This window comes from Phragmites australis, chromosome 14, assembly GCF_958298935.1.
Source record: "Phragmites australis chromosome 14, lpPhrAust1.1, whole genome shotgun sequence".
In the NCBI taxonomy this organism is placed as follows: domain Eukaryota; kingdom Viridiplantae; phylum Streptophyta; class Magnoliopsida; order Poales; family Poaceae; genus Phragmites; species Phragmites australis.
Window position 1 is genome coordinate 21,725,309 of NC_084934.1, and position 13,984 is coordinate 21,739,292.

Below are 13,984 nucleotides of genomic sequence, written 5' to 3' on the forward strand. Positions count from 1 at the left end.
CCGTTGTGGTCCAAAAGCAGGTCAGGACGTCAGGTGAATGAATTGACTGAAAACAATCGGAGAAGAAAACCGCGTGCAGATACCGCCTGGAAACGACCATTGTTGCTAGATCAGAACCAATCACAGAAACAATGATACATTGAATGGGTCCCGAGTGTTTCTATTAGGAAACCTGAAGAACGTGGGCACGTCTCTTTCGAAAGATCTAATTCTACATTTTAGCATTTTTATCATTATATATACGGAGTAGAACTCTAATTGTAAATATAGATGAATAAAAAACTAGATTGTCTCATATATTGTGTCTCCTTTTTAATTGTTCTTGAGGAATCGATGTACTACACCCGGTAGCAGTGGTTTTTCTGATGCTATCTCATATATGGCATAGCAAGATTGGTGGGGCCCGTAGCCGCCCACCACACCACTGGTCGGCACATCGGTAGCCGTCCTCCTTAGTATGCAGTGGCTTGAAGGCCAAATCCACAGATCGAAAAAAAGAAAAAGAGAGGCATACCGTCGGCATGGAAGCCGGCGGCCTTGTAGCTCTGCCGCGCCACCCGAAGCGGCGCTACCACGCTGCAACTGCCCCTGTTTGACCGCTCGCCGCCAACTGAAGCCGAGACGACAGGCCGCCCACAAGGAGCTGAGTCGCCATCGGCCAACCACCACCATCGCTGGGCCATGCTGGAAGTGCAACCGCGCTAGGACGCCGTGCGCCAGCCGATGGCCACCACGCCGACGGCCGGCACACTAGTGGTTGTCCTTCTCAGTACGTGGTGGCTCGATGGCCAACGCCACAGATCGAAAAAAGGAAAAAGGGAGGCATACTGCCGGCATGGAAGCCGGTGGCCTTGTAGCTCCGCTGCGCCGCCCGAAGCGGTGCTACCGCTCTACAACAACCCCTGTTTGACCACCCTCCACCCGCAAGCGGCCTAGCCGCCGCTCTCCGCCAACTGAAGCCGAGACGACAGGCTACCTGCAAGCAGCTGAGCCGCCGTCGGCCAACCACCGCCGTCGCTGGGCCATGCCGGAAGCGGAACCGCGCCAGGACGTCGTGCGCCGGCCGATGGCAACCGTACCGCCCACAAGTGTCCAAGCTACCACTGGTCGAGCACCCGTGTCAAGCCACTGAAGGTCGTCATGCTGGCTGGTCGGCACACCACAGAGTCTAGGCGGCTGAGGACCGCCCCACCACGTGAAGCACGCGTGGCTCAAACCGCGTGCTGTTGCAGCCTCGTCGGTGCACCGCACCCTGAGTCTTGCCGGCATTGGCCATCGTAGGCCCCACGAGCCATGCCGCCGCCACCCCCACTCGGGCACCGAGCGCCACCGGCCACCGATCTGAGTCGCACGGGCACCAAACCCTAGCTGTCCCCCGCCCCCTCCCCTATTTAGATCAAACGGACGAGCCTAAGTAGTTTTCATGGTTTTCTTAACACTGCACCATTTTCCATCACACACACCATCAATCACCTCAGCGCATTTCACTCATTTGCAAAGCAAATGATCATAATAGAGAGTAATTGAGTATTCTCAGAGGAGAGAGCAAGTGTATGCGAAGAGAGCAGAGTAACCAACCCTAAGCATACTAGTTGACAAGATTTTATCCAACATCATTATATCAGGTGTTGGGAGTAATCTAGGGTTACTATTTGAGTATTGCGAGTAGTGATTGCAGTATGGCTTAGTAAATGGGTTATAACTAATACCATCATATAAAGAGAAACTATTATTTACAACATGCATGTATAACTACCATATTTTAGTTCGTCATTTTATTGTATTGTAAAACATGTGTCGGACCCCTCTTTTGGGGTCACCTCGTGTAGCTCATATCAGTCCCTGGATCAGTAGCTGGTACGTATGAACTCCAACAGAAGTAGACATCACAGACATACATCGATTAAATACGATAATAGAGTACAACACAGAGTTCATTACAACAGAAGCCCGTAGGTATAAATTAACAAACCCTCACAGCACAGTAGAAACACATAAAAGCGACCCATGCCCTACAGACAGCTTGAGTGCAGTCGAAACCGGCTTCACTAATCTTCATCTTCTCTTTCGACGAAGCTGGCCTCTGGATCATCTAGATCTACAATTAGCAAGTGTGAGTACATAAGGTACTCGGCAAGTCCTACCTCAAGGGAGGGAAATTAGATGCTTAAGGGTAGATCAAGAATAAGGCTGTAGAGTCTTTTAGGTTTTGCGGAAAGCTAGTTTTGTTGATGCAAGGTTCATTTTGCAAAGACTAACTTTAATAAAAAAAACACTTCTGAAGAGAACACGTAAGTTGAGCTTATGGGGGTTGACGGCCCTGGGGGAGATACTTTCATCCCGCCAGTTCCCATAAATCTTTTGCCAGCGGACACACAGTCCAGGAGGCTTAGGGCACAAAGCCAAAACCCTTCTTTTTAAAAACACGAGCACACAGCCCACTCACACACCAAGGAGCTACTCACGCCGAAAAGCTAATCATTGTGACCAAACCATAGCATGTCCTTGACCGAGGATACGGCTATCCGAATAGGTTTAACACTCTGCAGAGGTTGTACACTTTACCCACAAGATATGCACAGGCTCCCACCTTAGCAACTGGTGAAGCTGTCATAACGAGACGCAATGACCTCACAACGAAGTCACAATATCCACCCATGGGGCACTAAGATACCAGGGGCCTTAGAAGATTCACGAGAAGGACCACTTAGCAATCCCAAGGCTTTGACATAGCCTTAACAATATCACCAGCCGGACCTTGGGCTACGCAACACCCAAGTCTTCTCCTGGTCCCCATTGCCACTACCGACCTCCGGGTGGGTACCGCACTGAGTCAGAGGGGTTAGGTCAAGTCCTGCCCATTCAGGCCATGTGGTTGTACGAGTGGATACTAGGTGAGACGTCACAGCGAACCGGTTCTTATACGATCGAGGCAAGAGTCTCCCAGCAAGAACACCACAAAGGCGAACCTTGCTCCAAGGTAGTTCCCACCCTTGTGGGGCACCTTACTCACCCTCGTCAACACTACTCTCGAGTTTTCCCAAGAACACAAGTTTTACATGCACACGCACCAAGCACACATCACTTCACATTTTTGAAAAGCATGATTAACATATGTAAATAATCTAGTTCTTTCTTTTGAGCAAAGCAATCCTAAGCATACTAGTAAACAAGCATTCATCCAAATAATCATTATAGTTGATGTTGGGAACCTTCTAGGGTTTCAACGGAATAAAGGTAACAATGACAAGGCATGGGATAAACAAGCTGAGTCATAACTATTCTAGCATTTCTTTAAAATCACAACTATTAATTTAATCATGCATACTCCTATTGTTTGAAACAACGGCTCTACGGGTTATATTTAAAAATATAGGATCAACATGATCAACGGTTGTAGGACTTGCCTTCGTTGAAGTCCTCGTCTGCTCCTTCTTCAAACTCTGGGTCCTCGGGGTTTTCCTTGAATGCTCCTTCCTCTAATAATCGCAACAATAACAGAGGCACACACAATCAATCAAACGATTAAAACAAGGACTAAAATTTTACAAAAATTATGAAACTAGCATGGTTGTGTAGATCTCGAATTTACATGAATATCAGTGGAAGAATCGTTGAAAATGGAGTTAGGACGAGGAGAAACGGGCTTCGAAAGTTTTGCCAGGGGAGAAATTCAGAAAAAAAAAAAGAAAAGGGAAGAATATTCCCGGAATATTCTGCTGAGTCGGCTCGGGACTGGGCTCGACTTGTGGCTCGGCTTCATGGCTCAGTGGCTCAGACTCAGTTTTGCGGCTCACGGCTCGGCTCAGCAGCTCGGCTTAGACTCGATTTTTGTCGGTGGGCTTCAACGGGCGGCTCAGCTCGGCTAATATGGGGCCCACCTGTTGGTTGTGAAGATAAAAGAGAGGGGGGGGGGGCTCAGGCAGCAGAGAGAACGGGAGGAAGAGAGAGGAGAGGGTGACGGGCGGCGGCAGCAGCGCACCGACGGCGGAGCGCCGGCGGAGGGCGGCGGTGGGCCTCACCGGCCGGAGGGTGGCGGCGGGCCGGGGGAACGGCTTCGGCCGGTGCGGAGAAGCGGCGGTGGTCGGCAGCGGGGAGGGCGGCGACCGGCAACGGAGGCCCAGGTACGCCCAAGGGGAGGGAAAGGAGGGAGAGGGAAAGAAAGAAGGGGGCCGGGGAGGGGCTCACCGGCGGTGGCGCTCGGAGGGAGGTGGCGGAGGGCTTGGAGAGAGAGAGGGAGAGTGGGTGTGAGGTGGGGGAGTGGGGAGAGGAGCACTGTTCATCTCCTTATATAGATGTTGGCGACGGGCTGCGCGGCGCGTGGCGCGAGGTGGCTGCACGGGGCGCGAGGCAGTGGCACGGGGCTCGAGGCAAGGCGCGTGGCGCGAGGTCTGCCGGCGCGGCTTACGGCGACGGGATGGCAGGCGCGGCGCGGCAGATGGCGGTGGCAGACGGGTCACGGGGAGGGGATGGGGGAGATGGAAGAGAGAAGAAGAAGAGAGAGAGAAAGTGGGAGATGGGGAAAATTTTTAGGGATTTGACAACATGAGATCAATATGATTAAGGAGTTCGGACTTACCTTGGTGAAGATCAATTCTCGATTGGTCCTATCGTTCCAGCCTCACAGGCTCTTTATCATCGGGTCTTGCATTCAGTTCCTTCATCACGTCCTTGCTTAGACTCTTGGCTTCACGCCTACACAAATTAATGACAAAAAGCGTACAACAACTAAGCAAAGGAATATCAGAACAAAACTAAGGAACACCAAAGCAAAAGAAGAATGACTGGGAAAACGACGAAAGCTAACCAAGCGGGAAGACGATCGGCTACTCTTAGCTATGTTAAACTAACATATGAAGTCTTGTGGGGTTATCTAGTGAAGCTAGGCCAAGTTATTTAACCTAGTTGTTTTATTGACTTAAGAGAAAACCTAAACAAATCACGATTAACTAGGTGAACGTCTATTAACTTAACTGCTAAAAAGCATTGTTAGGTATCTACTTGTAGGAGAGTACACATGTACTGATATATATATATAGGAAAACTAGTATGTACTCTTGGGTGTATGTACTCCCACCTCTCATATACCACTTTTACACGTGTGTTGTACTTCTTTATCACTTTAAATATACTTCATTAGTAATTATAAGATACTACAATACAAATCCCACGAAAATTTTTATGAAATTCCATGATTTTTATCTTAATTTGCGTATATACTTCTTTTATGTATAAAAAAGAGTATATAGCAAAAATGAAAGGCTAACATTGAATTTTTTTTCATACAACTCATATTGTAGTATCTTAGAATTAGTATTAGAGTATACTAAAAATGATAAAAGAGTATAAAGTGTTTGTTTAGGTGGTATATTGCATGTGGGAGTACATACTCCTAGGAGTATAGAATAGGTGTCATATATATATACTCCCACATGCAATATACCACCTAAACAAACACTTTATACTCTTTTATCATTTTTAGTATACTCTAATACTAATTCTAAGATACTCCAATATGAGTTGTATGAAAAAAAATTCAATGTTAGCCTTTCATTTTTGCTATATACTCTTTTTTATACATAAAAGAAGTATATACGCAAATTAAGATAAAAATCATGGAATTTCATAAAAATTTTCGTGGGATTTATATTGTAGTATCTTATAATTACTAATGAAGTATATTTAAAGTGATAAAGAAGTATAACACACGTGTAAAAGTGGTATATGAGAGGTGGGAGTACATACACCCAGGAGTACATACTAGTTTTCCTATATATATATATATATATATATATATATATATATATATGCACACACATGTGATACATATATGTGATACTTACGTTTATATGTACATGAGAATATACACATATATGCGCAAATATAACTCTAGGTGATTATATGTGCTCAAGTATCAGATTAAATATTCAAATCTATAGCACTAAATCATGGTTATCTAGTATTTATTCTTAATTACCTAGTGTTACTTAAATGCCACTCTAATTAAGCTATATTTTATTGCTATCATAAAATCAATTATGTGATTAATTAACTAGATTAAATTATTCTTTAAATCTAATTATTATTATTTTAAAAAGCAATTAATTAATTACTAATATTAAATTATTCTATTATATTCTAATGATTGGTATTTATTTATCTAGTAGTTACACCGGTTAACTTATTATATTAATTATATTAAGATTAAATTAATAGACTATAGCATGCAGTAATACTCTATTCTAAACATTAGTTAAAGAAGACCTTTAGTTTATTTAAAAACTATTCTAATTAGCAAAAGGATTAAATCTACACTTAAGCTAGATTAACATATGTGACTTATATTATGATTATAACCTAATAATAATTATTGAATTATCTAAACTCAATTTTATTAAGTAAAAGACAAAAACTATTTCTAAGTTAAACGTTGCGACACCGAAATAAATATCGGATGAGAAAATTACAACCTTCAAATATTACCAGATTTGGCAGGGAGATAGATTGTGATTCTAGAGAAATATCGGTAAAAGAATCATTAAAATCAGAGTTAAAACAGTGAACATGCGACTCTTAGAAGATTTGGTAGAAAGGATAATCTGAAAAAAAAAATTAAGGGCTACTATTCCACGGACTCGGCCCATGGGATTTGTGGACCGGTGTGAACTGTGAGGGAAATGCATAGTGGCCGCACTACGCGGTGAACTCGGCTCATGGGCCGGTGGACCATGGGCGGCTCGGTGGGTGGTCCACTGTGGACCTGAGTTGGTGGACCAGTGGAAAGTGGGCCCACGTGCTAGTGAGGGAGGGAGAGGATAAGGCTGGTGGACTGGTTTATGCAGACAGCTCATGGAGGGATAGAGGGGGTCGGAGGGGATGGAGGCCGGAGGGAGACGCCGGGGAAGAGAGGACGCCGGCCGGGGCGAGGAGATTGGCAGCGACGGCCTTGGCCGAGTGCGGAGGCACGAGCCGGTCGCCCAGAGGAGCGGTGGTGCAGGCCGGATGAGGAGGACCTCCGACGGTGGGCTCACTAACGGCAGCCTCTTCGTATAGACGCACGCGAGAGAGGCGACGATGGGGAAGGCTAGAGCGTGCATGGTAGGAGGCGGCGCGGCGCGCACGGGCGGCAACATGCACGGTGGCAATGGCGTGCGGGAGAGATGGCGCGGCGTGGTGGCGAGCGAGCGGTGGCGTGCGTGGGACGACGTGGGTGCGAGAAATGCGACACGACACGATGGCGCAGGTCGGTGGCTCTCGGGACTGCATGCGCAAATGGCACAGCGTGGTGTGACAACGCGGCCGAACGGTGACGGTTAGAGACAACGAGGAGCAAGGAGAAGGTAAGAAGAGGGCGCCCACCGAGGACGGCAGCGCGCATGGCGACTCAGCTGGGAAGGCCGGAGCAGTGTGCGCTGGAGGGGTCGTGGGCTGGGCTAGCTGGATGTGCACGGCGGGGAGGCGATGCGGCGTGCTGGTTTGAGCGCGGCTAAGCGACTGGTGTAGTCTTGGAGATCTTCCTTCTATAGTTTGGAACTTGATGGCATAGATACCGAGGGAGTGTGCCATAGTGTCATGCAGCACAGAGGGGTAGTGTCATGCGGCACTAAGTCTTATGATGCATGATGCCTTCTGTTTCCTTCTGAATTTTATCTTCTGGTTCCAAGAGTGCTTTTGATGGTTATTTTTCAATTAGTCAGCGCTTCAGAATAATCATGATGATTCCCCCATAGTTAAACGATGCTCGTTCTCAAGCATAATTCATTTGAGAAGATGTGATGACTAAGTCTTCTTATTCCTTCTCTTATAAGCGACCATAGTTTGAGAGAAATGGCTCGATGAGAAACTCATATCAATGGGTTGTGGACAAGGAGGGGTAACACAAAGAAGATTTATGAGTTTGTAGGGAGGATAACCAGCAAAGTTTGCTCTAATATAGGGTAGAATAGGCAATGCATGGATAAAAGGATAGCAATCAAGTGAGAGGTACGCAAACAAATGGTTAGGTTAAAGCTTTCTACTAAAAGAATACAATTTTGACTCAAATCACAAAATCAGCAAGTTGCAAAATCTAAGGGTTTTAATCAATTTATTTTAATTATATCTCTAGTAGGTATAATCATGATAGTTCAACTAATAGATCTAATCATCATGATCATCTCTACCAGCTAATCATCTAGCTCCGAACTAAACAACGGATAAAGCATAATCATGAAAATCAAGCATCAAGGAAACAAGATCTCTAATTAAACTTCAATAAAGGCAAATCAGTCTTCATACAGATAGTTGATAAAAACACCATCATAGACATATCTTGTTGGCAATTAGATCTTGGCTCTTGAACTTGGATCTTTTCAGAACCTTGACTAATTAGAGCCTAATTAGAGTACACTCTAATTAGAATACTCTAATAAAACACTAATTATTAGGCTAATTAGATCAATTAGACCAACCTAAACTAATAAAGATAACTAAACAACTAAACTTGAAGTGGGGGCTATATTTCACTGAGATTGGCTATGAACTTGAGATTGGACGATTGAGGCGTCGAGAGCTTCTAATTATATAGGGTTGAAAGGTGATGGCACACACACCGAGGGAATTAGAATCGATACTGTGCGGCACTAGGGCTTGGTGCCACATGGCACTTAACCTTGATTTGCATGTCGCGACCAGTCTTTGTGTATGTCAATTGTTGATCTTCTAGAAGGCCTCCTACAACTTCAATGTGGGTCCTTTCCACCAAATCTTCTCGAAATAGACTCCTGAAGGAGTTTGTATCCTTATTGTTTTTAGATTCCATCTTTGTACATTTGGAATATTCTTCACGGCGATCAATGGATGTTTGATAACTGTCGTCAACATTCCCAGACCGTTTTCCCCCCTCGCCTTTTGACACAATCAGGTTGGTTCAAAGGACCTGACTGTCCTAGTCAGTTGCCTTCTCTCTCTCTCTCTCTCTCTCTCTCTCTCTCTCTCTCTCCCACAACTTGATCCTTCTCAACTCATCCATGTCGATCGTGCTGCTTCGGCTGCTCCACTGATCTCCTCGATGGCGTGTCCTTCTGGTGGTCCTCCACCACGCTTGCACCTAGATTGGCCCTTCTCCTCTCTCAGGACCAACCCATGACTCTTTAAACCCTAGTTGTCGGTCACCGTCACCATGGATGTCTTCTCTAACTTTGGCTTCACGATGAGGTCCCTTGTGGTTCATCGTTGTTGGCCGTGCTTCTTCCTCTCTTGTGGCTCAGTTCTTCCTACCAAAACTCAATGAGGTGGTTGAACCCTAGGGCTCGTAGCCGTCACCGTTCTCCATGCTGGTTGCTTGAGCTTCGATGACCATAGTGGAGCTCAAGGAGCTCCTCTGGGCCTCATCCTGCCTTGTCACCTTCTTCCCCTTCCTTGGCTTGGTGGTGGTCCTCGGCCGTGAGGCCTTGGAGACATCATTGGTCGCAGTCCTCTGTGCCCCGTGCTTGACATCACTGGCCATCACTTCTTCTTTGGCTGCAATTGGGCTCAACCTTAGATCCTGATGGCTCAGCTACCTCAATGTTGCCACTATTGACCATGAGACAGTGAGGGCTTGGTCTTCAGCGATCATAGTGGCCATCGTCCATAGAGCTTGGCTCCTCCCATGGTTCGATATCTTTTATGCTTAGCTAAACTGAGCCTAATCTATGAGCTAATCTTGCCCCAATCTAGCTTAATTGCACTAAAATGATGAATATGCTGATCTAGATGCATCTGATATGCCCTTTGATGCTTGTGATGTGATGATATGCTTGATGATGCTAGGATGCTTACATGATCTTAGCTAAAATCACACTAGCATGATGTTTGGTCCTTAGTTAAGTTGAGAGAAACATGTTGCCTATCTCTACTATATAAAATACGAGTTAGTTCTCGCATCACTTCTTTCCTTACTCTCCTCCCATCTAATAAAACCCCCTAAAATTCAAATAATTATCCACTTATCCACCCTCGTTCTTCAGCCTCCATGCCTTGTTACCAGCTACAGATATGTGACTCATTTTATACTAATAAAAATAAATGAAGAATTTATTAGGAAAATTAGCAAATAATCTACTTCTCTTTTTTTGGTCCCATCTGAAATCAAACTACGGTATTGCTCCTAACATATTCGTTCAATGGCGCTCCTATAACGCATCTACATCTCTATATCTTGAGTTTGTGTTTGATATTACCGCATTCAATGTTTTTGTTTTCGTTGCAATGCATGAACATGTAGCTAGTTAACATACAAAGATGAACACCATGAACTGAGCAAGAACATGGAATGCACTTATTAAATTGATAGCTACTTGTGATCCTTATGTTGGCCTATACTTGCTAATTGCTCACGATCAAACTAGCTCAATTTTAGTGATGTTGTATTCATGGCATTGTGAGAGATGGCTTGATCTATATGCTGCTCTTCAACTCCTAAACAAGCTAGTTGAATCAAGCAACTCCTATGCATGATATTACAAGCACTTGATCAACATACTCTTGTGCTTGTTCATTCACTCTCTTATGCCTATCATGGTTGCCACTCTTATTCCTGAGCTTACCTCACAAAGTAAGTAGAGTCAAGAATGAGATGATGGTTATGTGATGTATGATCTTTCTCCCTAGATTCCCTCCCCCAACCTTTCTATTTATGCTTGATGTCTACCCTCATTTCTAGTTTGTTTTGTGTAATTGTTTTGGAGTTTCCATGTTTTGGTAATTCTTGGAGATGACACCTAAGCTTTTGCATGGCTTGCATGACTTGGAAAAATAGCACCTAGATTAATGAGATGTCGTGGCAAGCTTAGGTGTCAAGAAAGGGTAATTAATTTGGTGAATCGATTGGATGAAATTTGTGGTATTTATAGGTTAAACTTGCATAAAAAATATTAGAATAATTTTGTTCATTTGGGAATGTTGTCTTCTTGCATTTGGACCCTTGGCACTTGTTTCGGCTTGCCCATAGTTCCTTTGTGTAGGTCGGTTTGCGCTATTGTGTCTTGGGCTATGGTAGTTTGTGATTTCCACAAAATCGAGGGTCTTTTATGCATATAGCCCTTGGCTTGGAAAAACCAAAGGACTTGTTTGGATTTTCTAAAAAATGTTAGGGTTTTTCTATAAAAATATACTAAAATGACATGACCATCATAGATTTAAACTGACAACCATATGGGATTCTGAAGGATTTCTGGCTTTGGTTGGATTTCTGGGTTTTGCAAGTTTTGCCTCCTACAACAAAATGATTCCCATGGGGTAAGCAAATATTTCTATTTACCAAAAACAATACAAGAATACTCCACGATGGATGCAAAATGTAACTGGACATGGATATATATATACCTTAATGCAATTGTTGTACTATTTCAATTTGAATGCAATGTATGAAAGTTTGGGACAAAAGTCAAAACTATCTGGTTTCCAATATAGAGAGCAGTTGCGAGCTCATGACTACCGATAGCTTGAAAACCAAACACATAGGATATATAGGTTAGACAAACCAAGTTGAATTATGCCTTGATTTATATGTGATGAGTGACTGATAAGGATGTGTATTTGGTGTGTTGATTTGTGGGATTGCAAAAGCATATATATGTACTGCGATTATGATCATCACTAACAAAAGTGCAGAGAAAAATAGAGTTGGCGTGTTTGTCTCTGAGTCTAGAAAAATTGTACATGCGGAATGGTCCGACGCTTGTGATTTTGAACATGCCGAATGGTCTGGCGTTCAGACAGACTACACGCTGGAGCATTTCAACTCAGAAGCAAAAATTGAAGTACACACCGGATGGTCCGGCGATGGGCATAGTGAACGTCGAAGTATTTATTGTAGAGAGATTGCAAATCGGCTCTGGTGGACTTACATGCGTCGGATGGTCTGACGATGGAAGATGTAAATACCGGATAATACGCCAGATCTTTTGTTGTAGAGAGGATGCAAATGGTGGTCCGATGAAGATGTATACGCCGGATGGTCCAGCGATGAAATGAACAGCACAACAGAACATTTATTGCAGAGAGGATTGCAGGATGGCCAGTCTAATGAATTACACACGCCGAATGGTCTAGCGCTCAGGAGGAATGTATGCCAGAACATCTGGTGTTCATGTTTTTACTAAGAAGTGCTTTCAATTGAGAATTTTGAGCTTGACTAATCTATAATGGGGTTGGAGATGCATGTGTGTTTGTCTTGTAGTGTGCAGGTGATGGATGCAACTTGGCGACAGACAACGAAATGATCGGGACCAATCAGGATGCAACTTGGTAGCAGTCAAAGGTGACCCTACCTAGGCATGTTGTGGTCAAGCAAAGCATGAGAAGAGGAATGAAAATAGCATGTTGAAAAGTCAAGCGAATGTGATGTCGATACAAGTGACAAGACGGTCCGAGGGATCGGGAGCAGAGGAGACTTGTACTTATCGACGGCCAAGATCGTAAGACATAGTACATGCATCGACATCAGGTTGCTTGCTTGGGGTCAGAGCAAGCGACAGTGAATCACGCTTTGAGAAACGTGTGAAACAGTTTTGCAGTTTGGCCTCAAAACTATGGAAGGATAGAGTGTATGTGGCATCATTACGAAGCTAGCATCAAGATGAAACTAAGTCGTAAAGAAGCCACGATCGTTCGATGGATGAAGCGAAAAATGAACCAAAATATCCAGTGGTAGGTAGGAGGCTATTGGAAGAGATGTATTTTGGGAACAAAGAAATTTACGGGCTAAGTTACCTCACTAAGCCTATAAATAGACAGGTAGTGCTGTAGGAAAAGGTAAGCCAGCCACTTGTATTTGTGTGTAGGGTTTTACAAGAAATGAAAGAGTAGAGCTTAGCCTTTGTAGTATGTGAGAATTTTTTATGAGAAAGCATCTTGTAATCGATCTAAAATAGGGTTGGCCTCTTAAAGAAATAAAGTGTATGTTTTTTCCGATACTCATGTTCATCTCCTTCTAGTGTCTTTTTATTGGCTCATTTGTTTTGTTGTGAATTTTTTCTTTTTGGGTGAGATTTTTGTTTTGTTTTTTAGCTGAATTTCACCAACCTTACGAAGTTGATCTCTTTGTTGCTAGAGGTATAAAATTCACATATAAATGTATATAATTGAGTTTTGAATTCTCTTATTTCTAGATCATCAACTTGGTGATTTTTTTTCTATTGGTGAACTTTTCTTTACTTCAAAAGTTTTTTTTCCTCATGTTATTAACTTTTATGGCTATGACATATGAGATGAGTTTCTAACTTGGTTAATCCTTCAGTGTGGAGTCGGGGACTCAAACCTAGATGGACACTATCCCCCACTAGGATCCTATACAAGTGAGCATAGCTCAGTTCTCGGCTTGGATGAGCATCTTGACCGGATGAGCTACGTACTTCTGCTACATATCAAGGACCGTCAGATTTTCTAACTCAGTTAATCCTTCAAGGAAAAAAGACAAAAACATTTCTAACATAGGAAAACATGAATACCTCGGTGAACACTACAAAAATTGAGACAAAAATATGTTTCTAACCAAGGAAAATAATTAATCGCTACTACGGAAACGATCTAATCTGACGGGTTAATACAAGCATGCCACAGGTTTTCCTAAAACCAACTGCACTGCCCTTTTCTACGGTCGATTCTTTTGCTCTGGCCGTTAGACATAACTGAGGAGAACCGCTATTACAGTCAGTTAGAGGGTGCAACCGGCTGGAACCGATTATAATAAAGATATTAATAGGACACTTTCAATACTTTGTTTTTTATGATGTCTAGAGGAGAGAGTAAGAAATTGATGTTTAGAAATAAGCCTTTAATTTATGTATGTGTCTTGTTAGTTTCTTAAATGTCTTAAAATAATTTATTGTCTCACAATCATTTAGGATTGCTCAAAAGTTAGTTTCTTCCATAAAAAACAAGCTTCTTCTATCTCATCTTTAAATTATTTCCCACGTCATCTTCTTGCTTATATAGACATCTAATTAATGTATAAGAAATT